We start from the raw sequence: 18563 nt of genomic DNA, 5'->3' as shown, positions 1-18563 counted from the left end.
AGACCCTCCATGATGTTGTTTTAATTGGGACTTACAGGAAAGGCTGATTAGGAGTTAATTTTTGATTAAAATGTAGAAGCAAACTGTAGTCTAGTCTAAGCTTCTGTCCTTGGGTTGCTGCTGCTGGTGGTGGCTCGGGACAGCGTGCAGCACACAGTGTTTGATAACTGGGTGTAATTCTGCAGAGCTGTGAATGACTTTGTGTGACCGGCTCTGAGGGAGTCAGTTGTAACTGTTTGTTAGAATATTTAAAAATATTATGTTCTCCATTTCTTTGTTTTTTGTTTCATATTATATTTTTTAAATTTGTGAAAAAATTATTAGTTTTTCATAGTAAAAGAGTGACTTTGAATAAAAACTTGAAACTGTTAATTTGGACTCCTGAAATTGGATTTCTGATTGGATATTGAAACTGTTGGTTTCTCATAACTGACCTTTTTCCCTACATACAAAATTACTGTTGATGAATCAGCACATTTTTTTACATAAACGTTTCTCTAAAACCACTTGGCAGGCAATGTAAGTACAGACAGCATGTGCGCAGAGATGGAAATTTATGTCTGGACCTGGTATGTGTGTTGTGGGAGTTGGGATTTTCTTCAGTTTTGCCATGACTGAAAATTACCTTGTGAATCTTTTCTGTAGATGCATCCTTTGGCTTCCTTAGTGTGCTGCGTTGTATTGCATTTATTTGCCATGCCAACAAAGCCTGAAATGAGCATTTTGGAGTGAGAAAAAATGAGCATTTTGGAGTGGGACAAAACGAGCATTTCGGAGTGAGACAAAACGAGCATTTTGTGCATGTGCAGGGTCAACGGCTGGGGCTGTGCCCCTGCTCAGCACTGGCACAGGACAACAATTAATTGCTTATGTGAGATGTCACAACACTTCAAAAATCATCATCTGCTTTAAATTCTGGGGACTGTGGGGCTGTTTGGGGCACTGCTGTTAGTGAGCGCTCCTGTGACAGTGACCTGTGTGTGACCAAGGTAACCCTGGTTGTGGTTTGGGGGCTGGAGGGGCAGAGGGGTGTCCTGAACATCAGGTTACACTGTGAGGATTGATTTTCTCCCCTGGCGGAGGCTGTGCACCGTACCCCAGAGACCTTCAAAGTTCACAATCAAACTACATGGAGGTAAGAAAGGTGCTTTTGCAAAGTCCCTCCTGCTGACAAATGGCCTTTGCACAGTCACGCACCTTCAAGAGAATCCAACATCTTATTTAGTAATTCATGACCCATTTGTCCTTTCTTTTTGCACCTTTCTTCATCACAGAAGAACATCCCAATATTTACTCTGAGCTTTCAGTGTAAATGCTGGCGCTATGGACACCCTTTGTAAGGCTGTGGCAGCCTAGTGTTTGTGTTTTAATGTAAATTTAAATATATCTGGACTATTTCAGAGGCACCAGCATCATCTGTGGAACTCTAAGTTGTTGTACATCTGTGAAAGCAAAATAAGGTACTGTGCAACACCTCCCCAGGAATGCTGCAGGACATTGAGTCAAACTCAGCTCACAAGGGTTAAAAGTTTGCGTGTATTATTTCAAGTTAATGAGTATATCTTTAACTCAAGGCAAAAACAAAAGCTCAAATCAGGTGAATAGGGCTTTGAACCACACAAGAATTTCCCTTGTGATTTATTTTTTATCTTTAAGATCAATGGAATAATGTAATCAAAATATTTCATAAGAATTGTAAGCTTTAAAGTGTTTTATTCCAGTGGCTTGGTAACTTTGTGGCAGCCTGTAACTCAGAATGTGGTAAAAGAATGTGGTAAAAATAATTTATTACTGGTATTAGGAATAAAAATTAATTTAGAATAAAAATGGTTTAGAAACCAACTCCTTGAGAAATTCTTGTGATTTTATCTTGTAGAAATTAATTGGACTCCTTTGGAAAGCTTTGTCACAGAGATGTATTTTGTAGGGAATCAAGCTTTAAAGAGAATTCTAATTAGAGATTAGAATTTTCCATATGAAATCTAACTCTTCTATATATCTTCATATTTTTATAATAATTAAGAACAACTATAGTTGTTTTGGGTTTTTTTCTGAAAGATTCTTCCCCATTTCAGTCTCCATTTTCTCACTACATGAAAGAAAAAAACCAACAATTGGCCAAGTGTTTCAAGAACTTGTTAAGCCCTGAAACCTCCTGAAATCCAAACCTGCAAGACAAAGGAACCAAGGCTGAAGCTTCCCACAGCAATCACAAGACTTGTGCTGCTGTAAGCTGCAAGGTGTTATTACCTGTGCTGCACAACAGAATAATGGTCCTGAGGGCCATTTTTGTCCAAGCCACAGCTGGTTTTTCATCGTGGAGTGGATTCTTCTCGCAGAGATGGTCATGCTCCTCTTTTATCAGCTGGAGATCAGACCACAGAAATTTCCAAAACTCTGGATGGAAGTGGAATCCAAACTACTGCTTTATTATTTTGGGTTTAGTGTATTTTGTACAGGTCTTATAGGTCTGAGTTATATTTAGCAACCAAAGGGAGAGTCTTTCATCTCAGGGAACGCGACGTTTGTTAACAGATCACGAGAAAATGCTTCAGCACAACCTCTGAGGCTCTGAAAGTCTGCTTGGTAATTTCTGATGCCTAACACTTTTTTGTTCTTAATAGGCAGATTTTTGCCTTTGCAATAGGTGCAGGATCTTGTAATTAATAGAAATTCCACCAAGTCAGAACTGACTTTTGGGCAGCTCTTGAGGGGAGGGAGGTAAACCCTGGTGTGTCCACACTCACGTGCCCATTTTTGCCTGGGAATTAGCCAGCAGTCATAACAGAAAAGAAAGCCAAGTAATTCATGCAACATCTTTGGCATAACACCTTTACATCACTGTGGGAGAATAACTCCTGATGGGAACGGGAGCCCTGGAGCACTGCCTGTGTGTGTGAGGTGGATGTGCCCTGAAATCACAGTCTGATCCCCCTGAGCGGCCAGAGGCAAATCCTGCCCCCACTGCTGCACAGGTGATGAGGATTTGGCTCCATTGACTAAAGGACAGCAAAGTCTTGGCTCCCTTCCGAAGGCTTTTACTGCTGATGGAAAATCCTTTACCAGAATGACTATGAAAGCTGGCTTCTCCAAAGTGGTGTTCCTGAGAAAGTGCCTAAAAAACCGCTTAGACCTCATTGAAGATGGAGTCTAATCCTTTCTGTTCCCAAGTGATTGCTTCTTGCTAGAGGAAAATTGGCTGAAATATTCTAATAGTTTCCTGAAGTCAGTATGAATTTGGCTTGAGCTGGTAAACTGCAGAGCTGTAGTATCTAAGAACTGGGATGGAACAATAACTATTCCAATATTCCCAAGGAGCATGGGTAAAAAATGAACATGTTCAGGGCTCTGCTCTGTTAATATGGGAGTAGTAATAGATGCGCATTGTGAAATTTAAGATCAGAACTTGTTGCCCTTGCTCTTGCTGTGGTAATCAAAATTATTACATTTTCCCAGTATCATCATACTGATCATCCAAAATGTAAAGGCAGAACATGATGCAGTTCAGTGACTCACACCAAAGAAAACAATGCTTAATTGTCTTTAATAAAAGCTGCATTTTTCAAGAAACTTAAGTCCCAGAACAGCCATGTTGAGGCAATCTGGTATTTATCAGTGAACACAGCCCCTCCGTGGGATATGTAAGTGTTTGCCACAACATGTGGGGAAGGGCTGATTGATCCCCGAGCCTCCAGAGCAGTGTGGGGGTTTGTCTCCGGAGGGTGCTCAGCCCTGGCCCACCCAGTGCTGGAGGCCCCTGCCTTATTCCCTTTCTTCGCCCATGTTCCATTGTGCATGTCAGTGAGAGGACAGGAACGAGCTGCTCGAAACTCTCATTCACCCCAAAAAGCTGCAACCACTCAAAGACCAAATTTGGGCTAATTATTTGATAAGCAATCAGATGGGAGAGGTGCATTTCAGGAAAAAACGCATATCCAGAACCAGCAGGGCTGTAACGAGCTGAATGTGGCTGGTTGTGTCTGTGATGTGCAAGCGCCTCTGTGGAAGGCTGACCGTCACTGCAGCCAGTCCTGTGGCTGCTCAGACCTCGCCGAGACCCTGCTGCTCAGTCACACTGCGATATTTTGGGTAGCAGCAATACTTTACCTCTTTCCCCTACAGACAAAGCTGATTGTCTCCTTCCCAGCAGACACAGCCAGCCCTCCTGCTCCTGGAGCTGCCTTTTGCCCCTCCCTGTGTGGCACCGTCATGGCAGCCTGCAAGGAGCTGCCCGAGGGAAAAATATAGTAAAAACATGGCTTTTCCAAACAACAGAGAAGAAACTCCAACCACAGAATTATAGAATTGTTAAAAAAAACCCTCTAAGATCATCAAGTCCAGCCATCAACCTCATGTTCATCATCAAACCATGTCCTTAAGTAATACAGCCACATACTTCTTTGAACATTTACAAGAATGGTGAGTCCACCATTGCCCTGGGCAGCTGTGCCAGGGCTTTACAACCCTTTCCATGAAGACTTTTTTCCTAATATCTAATCCAAAGCTCCTGTGGTGCAGCTTGGGGTCATCTCCTCTCATCCTGCTGATGGTTCTTGCAGGTTAGATTCCCTGGGAATAATGTGGCCCCAATCTTCAAGCAGCATGCGGTCCTTGCGCCTGAGCATCCTGAGCATCACTCACAGGCTCCTGGGCAGATGCAGTTTGTGAGCAGAGCCAGGTGAGGCCCTGAAGGGACACCTGTGGGGAGGGACTGTCAGGTGGGTTTTGGTGCCACGTTCCTCCGGCAGGGGCACACGGCCTCGCTGGCCCAGGGGATGGGATGAGAACAGCTCAGAGCACGGGAGGGGAGAGCAAAACCACAGCTTTGTTTCCCAAGCCACTGAAATAACTCTCCTTGCTTTGGCACGGATTCCTGAGCTGCTCTCTTTGCTTCCATGGGGCTTCAGTATGTGTTTAAGCACGTGTTTGATTCCTGTCCTGGATTAGGAACCATTGAAAACAGATAAAGTGTCTTGTGTAAGGGTGTGCAGGCCACAAGAACGGTTGGCACAGCAGCAGCTGAAGGGTTTCCCCGGTGCAGGAAGCTGGAGCACCCCGAGCAGGGGAATGCTTGTTTCCCCCTGTCTGTCCATCTGAGGGCTGCCAGGAGGAACAGCCAGCACCTGGATCCTCCCAGCCACCCAAAGGCGGCCAGCCCCTGCTCAGGGCTGCGTGACTGGGTAGAAACATGCTGCTTTTCGGTAACTTTGCTCACCACTACATTGTATTTATGAAATCTCCAAGTGGACCAAATTTAGCCTTCACTCAGCAATTTTTTTGAGTGATTGTTCCTGCCTCTTAAATTAAATCTGTGTGTTTGATCATGGCTTTTCTCCAGGCACAGACATATCCAGTGCAGCCCACACAGGCTCTCAAGAAGACCTCTGTAAACTGACACATGTACACGACTTTTGAACATGTTATCACGGGTGCTTTGGTCTTGGCCCAACAACATGCATAGAATTATGGAATATCCTGAGCTGAAACGGACCCATGGGAGCCCTTGAGTGCAGCTCCCGACTCCACACAGAGCCACCGAAAGTTAAACCGTGTATCAGAGAGCTTTCTCCAAAGAGATCTTTGAGCACTGGCAGGCTTGGGGTCACTAATAAAGTTGTTAATTTTTGTTACTATAAGTAGCAAGTATGCAATGTTTCATGTTGGTATGTAGGCAACTATATTACAGGTAAGGTTCCAGCACTCGGGAGCTTATACCCTAATTCCTGAGTTTGAGAACCTTTAGAAATAACTGGTAATGGTGAAGAGGACTCTTTTGTTCAGATGTTAACTTTTAACACTGAGGAGCAAATAGGGTCTTGACTGCCAAAAATGCTGAATAAGTTGAATTTTACAGGAGATGCCATGATGAACAATGCTACTGTGACCTTGCTATTTATTGGGCTGGGTTTGTAATACCACAGTGTTTTGAAAAAATCATTTCCATATGAGCACTGGTGTGAGATTTTCCTTTCTGAGCATACCTTCCTCAGCTTGTCATGGTTTTCACTGCCATGGAGCTGTGAGCAGGAACCTATCTGTTTTCAATTGGTTGCCAGAACACTCACATATTTAGACTGCGCAGTTAAACCTGATTTATATTGTGGATATGAAGTTGAAGTTACAAACTTTTATTGAATAATCGTCATTGGTAAAGAAAAAGCTGAGACATGCTGCAGAGAGATGAAATACCTCTGAACCCATGGGTTTTCATCTGAGTGGTGAAGTACAGAGCCATCTGCTATCATCCTGAGGGCTGAGAAGGGCCTGGAACGTTCCATCATCAGTCTGCTAGGAGATCTCAATTGGATACTGAGTGTTGTGCTGTATGTGGTAGTGGGTGTTGGAAGGAAAATCCTGAATCAGGTCAAACCTCCCTCTGCTTTTCTTGCCATAGTCCTGCTTCAGAGGGAGTTCTGTTCCCCAGCCATAACACCATGGGCATGAGGGCAGTGCCTGCTGAGCCATGCGTGGTTACAGCTGGAAGGTGACTTTAACACCCCAGGCCCTGCCATTCCCTTGGTTCTGGCTGGTTGGCACATGCCCTTGGGCACGGCTTGGGTGTGGAGAGTGCACTTGTGTTTGGCAAAGGAGCCAAGGACTCTGGACATTGAATGTCAGTCCCCTGTCATGTCAGTGGCATGACATCTGTATGCCCATGGGTAAATCATTCAGTTCCTTGGTATGCCTCCACTGCAAAATGGCTCACAACTGCATTTACCGGGGGTTTTACAAAGGAAAATGTGCCAGAGATGGGGAGCTGTGCAGGTTCTACCCGAGCCTTGCAACCACATCAGTCCTCCCTGGGGCCCTTGGGTGCTTCACTGCTGCCAGTCGTGGTGGGAGTCCCCCAGTGCAGAGGAAAGGTTTAGATTAACAATGCTGTACTCCTTATGCTCACATTCACCTGTCAGCTTTGCTCAGTCTCCCAGCATAATTAAGTCATCCAGGAATGAGTTGAAAGGGTTGGATTTGTAATTAAAACAGGAACACATGGCTTAGTTTCCTTTTACCTGTTGCAGAAGGCAGAGTGTGGGGCACGTAAGATATGAAACTGGATGCAAACTTCCAAGAGGAACTGAGTAATCATCTTGGCAATACTGCCCGGGGCTCGCTGGCTGCTTTTGATGCAGCTATAGGGTTACCAGAGGATTGCTCACATCCCTGTGACTGTTGGAATCCTGGGATTTTGGTGACATTTCCTTTCACTGTCTGTATCTCTTCTATTCATTTGCAAGAGGGCATAAGTTTCTAATTAGGTTAAAGGTGTCCTAGCCATGTTGTTCCCTCAGATTCTTTCTCAAGGAATGAAAACTGAAAAGAACAGAGTCTTGACAGAATTTTGGCTCTGATCTTTGGCTGGTATTGAATCAAAATGTGGTGTGAAAAGTGTAGGCTTACACAGTTTCCATCTGCAGTGAGTAGTAAGGGATTGCAGTGAGCAGTTATGGACTGCAGTGCTTGGTTTGAGCATCAGCTGCGTTTGCAGCTCAGACCCAGCCGCTGTGTGCCTGTCTGGGGTTTCTCTGGGCCTGGTTCTGCTCGCAGGCGCTCAGGTCTGGTTCCAGGGCACAGTGGCACCCACAGGGCTCCGCTGGCACCAGGGACCTGCAGCACAGGCAGAGGCACCCCCAGACCAACCAGGCTGTTGTTTGGGCAAGCTCTGTAACAGCTCACCCTCCAAGACCCCCTTGACAGATTTCAGTGCTGATGGTTGGAGAGAGCTGCCCGAGGCTCTGCTCTGGCTGTGCCTCCACAGAGCGTTGGGCAGGGCAGAGAAATGAGCAAGGCAAAAGCGTTGGGGACTGTGAGGTATCAGCAGGTGCTTTTCCTGCTGCTGTGGGCATGCTGCAGCCACAGTCAGAGGCTAAATCTCTCTCATAAAAGGGAAACTGTTCTTTGCTTATGGAAAGACCGGTAAAGTGGGGCATATATTTGAGTCACACAGAGAAGCTACTGGAAAGCAAAAGACAGAGATCAATTCTCTCAAGCTGGGGGTCTCAACTACAATTACAAATCTCTTTTACTCTATTTTATTTGCACTTTTATCAGGAGCTTGTTTGGTTAAATTCCTAGAAGTGTCAGTGCTCCCTATGGCAGGAATGAGGCAGCGCAATGGTTCATTGCCTGCTGCACTTGCCATGGTAAAACTGCTCGTGCTAGTATGTATATTTATATATATAACCTGGAAACTCTTCTTGCAGTTTACTTTTGCTTGGTCCAATCGTACATTCTCGATCAAATTGCTAAACCTTGATATCCCACTGGAAACCACCTTCTATCCACAATTTGCTCAAAGACTGACCTAAGCAGGAGTGTTTTGGCATCAATTCCTGACTCTGACTCGTTGAAAGCATATCTTGCTCCAGATTTAAGAGTGTAACTTGGTAACTTGGACACGTGTGTCATATTTGTGTGTTGGTTGATTGTGGCACAGATATTTAGGCTGCTAATGCAGCAGAAGAATTCAGAACCATCCTTGTTGCTGTCAGACAAAAGATCACTAAGGTTTGGAACAGAAAGAAATATTTGTTTGTGAAATTTCCTCCTTTGGTTTTGCCCTTAATCACTTTTCTGACCTGGGTCTGGGGCTGGTACCAGCTGTGCCAGGGGATCCTGGGCCCTCAGGGCTCCCCACAAGCTGTGCTGCACTGGGGGGTTCTCTGGCTCTGCTGCACCTGGAGGAGGATGCAAAACTGCCTGGGACACCTGGCTGGGTGACACCACTGCCACCTTGTCTGTGGCTGACAGTGAGGGGGCGGGAAGGGAACAGAGGGGCTTGTGTTCTGAAACAGATAGAACTGAAATTATTTGGCTGAGCACTTCTCACCCAGTTCTAATTTTAATATTTTAAGGTTGTATTAAAATGTATACTGATGAACAATCTTCTGGAGTGCCTCATCCATAGCTGTGAAGATCCACATCTTTTCCAGAGAGAGGTAGTGTTGTTGTGCCTGTCATTTTAGATTTGAATTCTGGTCTTTTAAAATGCATTTTTCCATTTGATTTGTGTGCTACTTTAATTTTCTATTCTCTGCATACATAACAGTAATGATAATTCCAAACAATTATTATGATAATAGTATGAAGGACTGATGGGTACTATGAGCTGTAGGAAGAATCTGAGGCATGTCTGATATGAAACTCACTGAAAATAACACGACTTTATGTGATAACCAAATAAAATATGTTGTGAAATTCCTTTTGGGTGACAAGAGCAAGAACAAAAAGCAGATTCTGTGTTTGTTGGAGACATACATCATGTTTCACTGGTGAAAGCAAACAGAGCAGGCAATGCATTTGTAGTTGTATACAATGAGCTCATCCGGGTCCAGGTGCAGCCATCAAGGGAACATTTGACACCATGAAGTTCCCGAAGCTTCAAATGCTGGTATTTCTAGAAAGTGAGTTATTTAATGTAAGTGTAAATACCATGCAAGAAAGGGAGCCGCTTTTCGTATCTTGGGAAGTCACGTGCATGCTCAATATAAATACAGTTAACCATTTCATACCTTGGCACACCAAGAAAAGGTTTGATGACGTAGGAACTGTGACATTAGCCCTCTGTACTCTTTTGATTCTTGAAACTGTGACAGCATTGCCGGCAGTTTTGCCAAAAGCTGGATGTGAGGCTCTGCCTGCAGAGCAGCCCTGGCGCCTCCTGCCCAGATGGGGGCTGCTCCAGCGCTCTCTGCAGACCCAACTTGGGGATTTTCCTGTCTCCTCACTGCTGGGCGTTTCCTGGAGCCAGCCCAAAGGGTGTCCAGAGCAGGGCACGCCAGAGGGGACCTGTGGCTGTCACCTGCCCAGGATGGAGGGCCCTGGCCGGGACCCGGGGCTGTGCCTGGGCAGGACCGGCCGCTGCAGGGGCTGGGGCAGCAGATCCCTGCAGCTGTTGGTGTCCGTGTGTGCACCCAGCGCAAGAAAACCCTCATGGTTTGTGTTCATGGATGTGCTGAGAACTGGACTTGGGTAAGAAAATTGCTTTAGGCTAAGCAAAACATTAATTTAATATTAGTAAGGAAGACAGCCTCCAACTGCATTCTAAATTTTTTTTTTCTACATTGGAGAGGAGGAATTAGTATTTTTTTCACTCTTTGCCTCCTTTTTAAAATGATTTTTAAGCAGTCTATCAAGTTGGTCAAGAAAAAAGACAGTAAATGATCCCTCTGCGATGTTGTTAAGTGGGGGGACATCGATGTAGTTTAACACATTAGGGAGGGAATTCAATAAAATTTGCTATTGGTTAGCAAAACTCTAGGCCAAGCTCTACTGTCTGCAGATGTTTATTCTCCTAAATACAGATACCAAATCTCTTCTGATCCTAAACGCTGTTTTACACTTCTTTCTCATTTTCTAGAGAAAACTCCTCATGAATATTTTTAAAATACTTATGTTTTGGCCTTCACTGCATATTTAGATCCTAAAATGTATTGGTCATACCTTTGTGCAGGACTGGAAATAAATTACCCTGGGTCAAGTTCTGTTTATACAGTGGACTGCTCTTGCAGAATTACCTCCTTGACTTAATAACTTCCTTTCGGATGACATTTCTGCCAGAAAGAAGACAAATTGGCCGAGGTCAGCGCGCGGATCAGCTCAGCGTGTAGGAGGAAATTGCGGCGGATCAGCCAGATTGCGGCGGCTCTGGCTGCGGCAGCCCAGGGCTCTGCGGCAGGGCCAATGTGCTGCAGCGAGGCCGATTCCAGCCCTTCGGAGCAGGCAGAGCTCAGCTGGGGCAGGGGCCGTGAGCTGGATCGGCACAGGGACCCTCTGGGCCTGCTCTGGGCGTGCAGCTGCCTCTCACACCCTTGGTCAAACGCGGGATGCCCAAAGGGCTCGTGGGTCTCTGCAGATGGCACACCCTGGCATTGTCCTGCACGCTCCTCTCTCTCATTCCTGCAACCTTCTTTGAAATTGTTGTCTCACAAGTATTGGGGAGCTGGCAGCTTGCAGCTGAGCCTGCTCTCATCATCCACAGCGGCAGGGGGGAGGATGCTGAATTTGCTTCCTGATGAGTAGCACTGAGGCACAGGACTGAAGGATTGGATGCAGATCCCGTAATCCCACTCTTGATGAGTGCCTTGCTGCTGCTCTTTGTAGATCTGGGTGTTATAATAGACCACATTATGTTAAATAGAACATGTTATGTTATACAGAACATATTATGTATTTGTTATATATTTAACATTATTTATTTTACTTATACATGTAAAGCCAAACAAATCTGAGCTGTGAGGAACAGTTCTGCTGAAGACAGTGGCTTTATATTGTATGGAATTGGTTGTAAGAGAGCAGTGGAAGCTGCAGGTATTGGCCAGAGTGGAGTATTGGCTTTGCAGAGCCTTTGCAGAAAATGCCCCTCGGGCCCTGCCCATCTCACAGCCTGCCCTGGCAGCATTCCCTGGGGCAGGGGCAGCGTGAGCCACATTTGCCAGCACTGTCACTGCACCTCGGCTGCCTCCAAAGTGCGCTCCCATAGCCCGAGCGCAGAGGGGAAAAGCCAACAGCCAAATTGCAAAACATTTAAAATGGTGGCGTTACACTTTCCCTTTGCAAATTCTTCTATTCCTTCTGTGTTCTACAACAAAAGAAATGCAAAGGCCTCCTTTTAATTAAGCTCTTTATCCTTTGAAGTTATTTTGGACTTTTTTTTCACATTGGTGATGTAATTTATGTAAATAATCATCTATCTATGAAAGGAGTGTGTCTGTCAAAAGCTGAAATAAAAAACATCCGTCATTTTGAAGTGATTAACATTCTCCAGATGTTTAAATCATCGGATTTCAGGAGTTTCCCTTTGTTGTGATAATGATATAGTATCCAGAACAAGAATGTTTACTTTTTTGTAGGGGTCAAACATAGATTTTTCACAATCCTATTAAAGCAAGCAGTTTATTGTAATTGTATGTGCAGATGAAAGCATATGCAGTTATTATTATTTCCCTTAATTGTAAACTGCTGCTGGTAATTTTACTGTAAAGCTGAAACAAAAGGAACATACTTGAAAGGACCACCACTGCCCACTTATGTAATCAATTTATAGATGTCAAGTCTGTACCAAGATGGTTATCCCTCTCCTCGGAGCCCCGGTGACAGCTACCACCCTGCAGCGCAGCCCCTGCTTGGGGCTGCCAGGAGGGCAGGAGATGTAGCTGATAATGATTAGTGACAGCTCCGAATGCTGCACTCGGCTTCGGGCTGCGGGGAGGGAGTGAGACACACATTCCTTGCTGGGGCTGGACCCCGTGCTGACCAGGAGAATCCTGCCTGTCCCTCTGTGGGGACTGCAGCAGCGCAGCCTGATGTAAGGAAAAGGAGGGGTATGATCTTGGGAAAGGGGCACGTGTGAAAAATGGACCATTTTCTTTTGCTCTCATAGTCCTTGCAGAGCAGCACCCTTCAATTCATAAAACTGGCCAACATGCAGGGTGTGGATATCTGAAAAGTCACCCCAGTGGCAAGCTCCTCAGAGCTGACAAAATACAACTGCAGAGATCTCTGAGTGGGCTGATGGGCAACAGCAACTGGCCAACCTCCTGCAATGCTTGTTTTTAACAGAACCTCTCCTGAAATATAAATTTAGGAAAAAAAATCTATCCCTGGAAAAATACTAGATAGCTGTTCCACACAAATAACCACAGCATCTGCCCCAAGATTTCAACTGAGCTGAAACTTTAACTAAGGCTTGTTCAAAATATAACATTTTTTCAGTTGATGGAAGGTTTTTGTCAGATGAGCAGATACACCCTGGGGCATGTTGCAGGGACAGAGGCAAGCTGGCCCTGTGACCACGGCTGCTCTCTGCCTCCCGTTTCCCCTCCGGGATGGTTTTGGCACCCATCCCCTCTCTGGCTCCAAATGGGCCATCCTTAGAAGGAGACACAACCTATTGGAGCGATTTCTTCTGTGTCCCACCCAGGTGAGCAGGTGGCTGATGTCAGCGATGCACTGGATCCTGCAAGCTGACATTCTGAAAAACGTCTGAGGAATAGGTGAATTACAGACCTGCACTAAATACCTGTTCTGCTGCATTTGCAGTTTCCAGCACCAGGAAATATTAGTTCTGTTGTTTTTCCACTGCCTGTTGTTGCACACAGTCAACAGGGCTAGCCTTCTAATGCAACATCACACCATACTACATCACATCACATCGCATGGCACAGTAAATGTTACACCAATTTACATGGCTTTACATGGCACAGCCTGGCCCCTGTGTTCCCAGGGCCTATCACACCACTCTAGTTGGGCATTTGGTGCATTTCCACTCACCATGGTTGTAGGGATGTGCCAGTGGCCCATGGAAGTGTGTTTTACTGGGTTAGCTGACATGGTTTCTGCCTGCAAATGGACTATGGGGCAGAACAGCTATTTCAGAGCAGCAGCAATTAAAGGAAGGAGGTCTGTGCCTGTGGCATCCTGCAGATGTGCTGATGTGATCCTGAGTCCCAAGCGCTGGCAGGCTCTGTGGCTGGATGGATCTGTGTGATCCTGAGTCCCAAGCGCTGGCAGGCTCTGTGGCTGATGGAGCAGGGTGGCCCTGGTGCTGCTCTGCTGCTTTGTGCTCAGGCTGCACCAGCTCATATCACAGCTGCACCAGGCTGGGGTCAGGGTCAGCCCTGGGCTCTGCCAGGCCCCAGCCCCTCAGCTGTGCTTCAGCCTCCAGAGACAGCTGGGGAGGAGCTCTAAAAAACAGCATGCTAGCAAAACACATAACTTCTGGAAATAAATCCCATAAATACAAATTCTTGGCTAAACTCTGAGTTTCAGGCAAACTAAACTCAACTCCAGCACCCAAACACCCATCAGTGCTTCTGGCTTACTTCAGTACTTGCCAAATTACTTCAACTATTTTTATATTTTTCATGTAACGGCAGATCTGATATGTACATAGAGCCAGATGACAACCAGCCAGCTTCATCTGCCTTCCTTCAACTTCTTACTTGTAACTAAAGTTCACCCAATATTTTCAGAGACATCCATCCCCCCCATCCCCCCTCAAAAAAAAAAAAAAAAAGAAAAAGAAAGAAAAAGCATGAGGAAGGCAATGGGAGGATAAAAGACAAGCACAAAATGCAGTTCACTTAAAAATATCTCTGCTTGATGGAGGCTAAAAGGTGGCAGCTGTGCCAAAGTAGTGGACCCTAAATCGCTGAGCAAAAAAGAGCAGGGAAGACTCTGATTGCTCCCAGTACTGTGGTGAATGTGTGCTCTCAGCCACAAATCAAGCAAGCTTAAAAAAAAAAAAAACAACCCGGAAAAAAAAGACTCAATCAAGGCAATAATGGCCTCCACTTCACAATCAGACAAGTGCTTCTACTTCAGAAATCCTACCATTTATGGCTGATTGCTAACCCTGGCCTCATTTCTAATCTAAAGGGTGAGTAATAATTTGGAAAAGGAATTATAACAACTTCCCAACCATTTGGTAAATCGTCATTACTTTTAAGGGGTGTTGGGGAGCTGTTGCTGTTTGTCAGATATTTTTTTCCTGCTACAGCTCTCCTGCTTCCACCACTCCTTTTCTCCTTAATCTCATACTGGAAGGGAAGTCATGTACAGTGGAAATACATAAGAAAGAAAAGTCTGGAGGGATCCTCAGACCGTGGGACTGTGCCATGTAGAAGCTGGCATGAAGCACGGAAAGGTGCAATGGCTCTTCCCTTTGTAGGGTGCCCAGAGATTCATGCAGGGATCAGTGGGCACTGAGCATTGTTCCCGGCCCAGGGCTCCTGCGTGAGCTGCCTAGAGTGGGAAACCTTCTGCATTGGGACCTTCCCAAGGGAAAGGATGAGGGGCAGGTGGGTGGGTGATGCCAGAGCCTGCTGCCCACCCGAGCCCTCGCTGGAGCCCCCCTGGCCTTGGTCAGGGCCACCCAGCTGGATGGAGCTGCTGCTTTGCTGTCCCGACCCTGCCTGGACTGTCCGGAGCAGGCAAAGGGACATTAACCATTTGACCCATAGGTTATCCTGATGGGAAGTACCAAGTCTGGAACCCTGAGCTCCGTTTATTGCATTTATTTTCTGGTTCAAGCAGGGAGAACTGCATCTGTAAATATTTCAGTATTTATGTGAATGTTTTTTCCATCTTCTGCAAGTCTATTGTGATTTTCACATGCACATCAGAGCTGATCGTGGAGGTTATTCCAACCAAAGCAATTCTGTGATTCTAGGGTTTTCAAGGGAGAAAATATCAAAACAGAGGACTTGGACAATGTTTCTTCTGGCCATCATCTGAGAGGGCCACAGCTGCCCTGGGCAGAACTAAGGACTTTACCTGGTGCTGCTGTTCTCACAGACAGAGTGTTTAAAAACAGATAAAACTTGATGCAGAAAAACAGAATCGGGGGGACCTGTGCTGGGGGAGACCTGTGCACAGCTTCACCTGGGTTACCTATTCTAATCCTGCAGAAATCATGATGATGTTTTGATAATAGCAGACATTTGTGATCAAAATACCTCTTATTTCAATGATTCAAGGACAAAATGGGATGCTATTGTCTCCCTGGATGAATGTGAGATGTTTTATGAAAGGTATGATCTGATCAGTGTGTTTGGAGAATGACAAAATTTCCTCCCTGTCTGGGGAGGTAACTGCAGTACCGGCTGTGCAGTAGAGTCCCTTACTCCTGGTTTGTGCTGTGAAGGGATCTGTGTCTCAGTTATTTATGTCTGTATTTTAAATATGATTTGAAAAGAGACTGATTCAAAAATTTTCAATGACCCAGTGAAATCTGAACTACTTATAGCAAGACAAGAAGTATAATGCTTCAATCAAAATAGCAACTTGGAATGTGTTTTATTAAACAGAGTTCATTTAATACTACCCCAGAGTGCTGTGGATGTGAAAACACATTCTTGAATTGGAACTTTCATTTCTAGGTAATAGGAATGAAGGGAAAATTGTCATTTTTAATATTGTACATTTTGGGACAAATTCTGGTCTCATATAGAACTACCCACAGCATTCCTGAGTATTTTCCAAAACTGGTGTGTCCCTGGATCCTGTATGTCACTACGAGGTGAATATGTTACAGGGAAAACAAGCAGACCCTGCACAGAGCTCTAAGTGAAATCTTGGCAGATTTAGCTTTCCTTTCATTCTCTCTGCGGTATTTTCAAGGTGTTTCAAGTGAGAGAAAACAAAACAAGTCTCAGACTAAGTGCGATTGAAGAAAACTCTGAAATAAGACATCAAGGGATGCAAAGTAACAGAAAAAAAGTGGATTATTTATATGAACTCTGGATGCATTTCCCTTGTAAATATTTCTTGATTTTTGCTAGCAATATTATGCAAAAATATTTAAATGAGCAGATTTTAAAAGAGCAGTGCTGCCTGTGTAACATGGATGCTGAATCTATCGGGAACAAGCGGTCGGGAACTGATGGGGCCGTCTGTATCCCCATTAGTGGACAGCTGCTGATCATCCCAAGGAAAGCAGTTTTCCCTTGCCAGCTGTTCGGTGTTCCGGGAGTTTGAATGGCTTCTGCCCTCAGCCGGAGCGTGAGCGGGGGAGGCGCAAGGGCTGGTTTTTCCCGGGCGCCTGGCGAGCCGGCGGGGAGCGGGACCGGGGCTGCGGGGGCTCCGCGCTCGTCCGTGCCCACGCTGGGGTCCCGGTGCCCACGCTGGGGTCCCGGTGCCCCTCGGTGCCGCCCGCCAGGCACCCGCCGGGACGTGAAGACAAGCAGGGACTGGCGGACCAGAGCAGGCGCCGAGAGCCCCTCTCCCTGCGCAGTGCTAACATACCATAAAAAAGAACTTACTAGGTCCTTATTTAGAGAAACGAAAAATCCTGTTCCGTTCACACGGAGGAGCCCCAGTGCCCGTACGAATGAACTCTCACCCGCCGTTAGTGCTGGTCGCGCCGGCACCTTCCAGCTCTGCCCGAACCCCCGAGACAGAGGGAGGGTGTCAGCAGAGCACCGAGGGGACGCGTCAGCATCGGGCTCTGCCCCCGCGGCACGGCGCTCCCCGCCCGGGGCGGGCCGGGGCACAGCCGGGCGCTTCGGGCCGGGGCACAGCCGGGCGCTTCGGAACGGAGCGGGGCGGTTCGGAACGGAGTAGAGTCGGGCTGTTCGGGCTGGGGCACGGCCGAGCCGCGCGGGCTGGGGCAGAGCCGGGCGGTTCGGAATGCAGCGGAACCGGGCTGCTCGGAACGGAGCCGAGCGGTTCGGGCTGGGGCAGAGCCGGGCGGTTCGGAATGCAGCGGAACCGGGCGGTGCGGGACGGGGCAGAGTGAGTGTCCTCGGCCAGCTGGGCCGAGCACCCAGCAATCAGGCTCTGAGCTGTCAGAACTGCTCCGCAAAAATCACAATTACAACTATAAAAGCTGATTTTGAGAAAAATATTTCTCTTTTCTCGGGATCCTGCAGAAAATAAAAACAAGCTTTTCCCCTCCAGTATAAAATTGACCAAAATAGCATACCTGCTCAGGTGCCATAAATAAACTGCATCCAGAAAGCAGAACAAGATCTTTCATGTAATCTCTACGTGGAATTTGGGTGTCATTCTCTGATTTAAGAAAAAAAAAAAAAGCTGAGAATTCTCTGACCTTGATCTCAGGTAGCTGCCTGCTGTCACACCACTGCCAACACAGCATGTTTGACAGCAATTCTTGCCAGCTTTATTTTCTCCTGGTGTGAAGAAATGAAGTGAGCAGCTCAGGAAATTTAGGTATGTATATAATTTTTAAAGACACAATTTTTTTAAAGACACACCTTTTCAAAAAAAAGCACCCAGCATGTTCCCCTGGGGTACTTTCAACTATGGGTAGATAAGAACTGAAATATCTCCCATAACAATCCCAGTATGTAAAATCAAATTCACAAGATATTACAAAGTAATTGTGTATTTTCAGTAACCAAAAGTACTGAAGACCTGCTAAGCCTCCAGTGCATTATACATATAATATGATAAATTCAAAAACTTGAGACTGATGAAATTAAATTGAGACCTGGTTAAATTCAAGTGAAGCCCTGGCAGGAGTGGAAGCTGAGAGGTGCAAAGCCACCCTGGTCTGGAGATGTTTAACTCCATGTGAGAGCACTGATTTCACTGCACTCTGCAGCTGTTACTGCCATGCTCTTGTAAACCATTTTAAGTATCTGAATTTCAGAGGAAGCTGTTTCAAGCGAACACTTGTGATTTGCATATACAGAATTATCCCAGCGAATGGGCCAAGTGACTCTCTGCCCAAGTGCACGGATGCGCTGGGGAGCACAACGGGCTGGGAACCTGTGGCACAGCCACAGGGAATGCTGCGGCGCTGATTTGAGGAGTTTCCTGGTGGGGATGTGAAATGCTACGGTGAGAGAAATGACAATCAGTTCCTGGAGTGAATGAACCCATCTGTGTCCCCTGGAAAACTGAGTGCACAGGTAGTGAAACTTTAATTTTAAAAAAATTTAATGCAGTGAGAGCAAGTATAAAAATACCTTTTAGATTAATTAAGTGGCCAAGCACACTTAGAAATGATAAACATTTGACAGTTTTAGGAGTCTTGTTGCTTATTGGTGAATTTCCCTGCAGCCATAAGCCCCAGAATCCCCTTTTCAAGGGTGCTGCCT

Source organism: Melozone crissalis, unplaced genomic scaffold (genome assembly GCF_028551555.1).
Source record: "Melozone crissalis strain CALT ecotype California unplaced genomic scaffold, PUWL_Pcris_2 ptg000254l_1, whole genome shotgun sequence".
Lineage (NCBI taxonomy): Eukaryota > Metazoa > Chordata > Aves > Passeriformes > Passerellidae > Melozone > Melozone crissalis.
Note: the sequence above shows the minus strand (reverse complement) of the source record.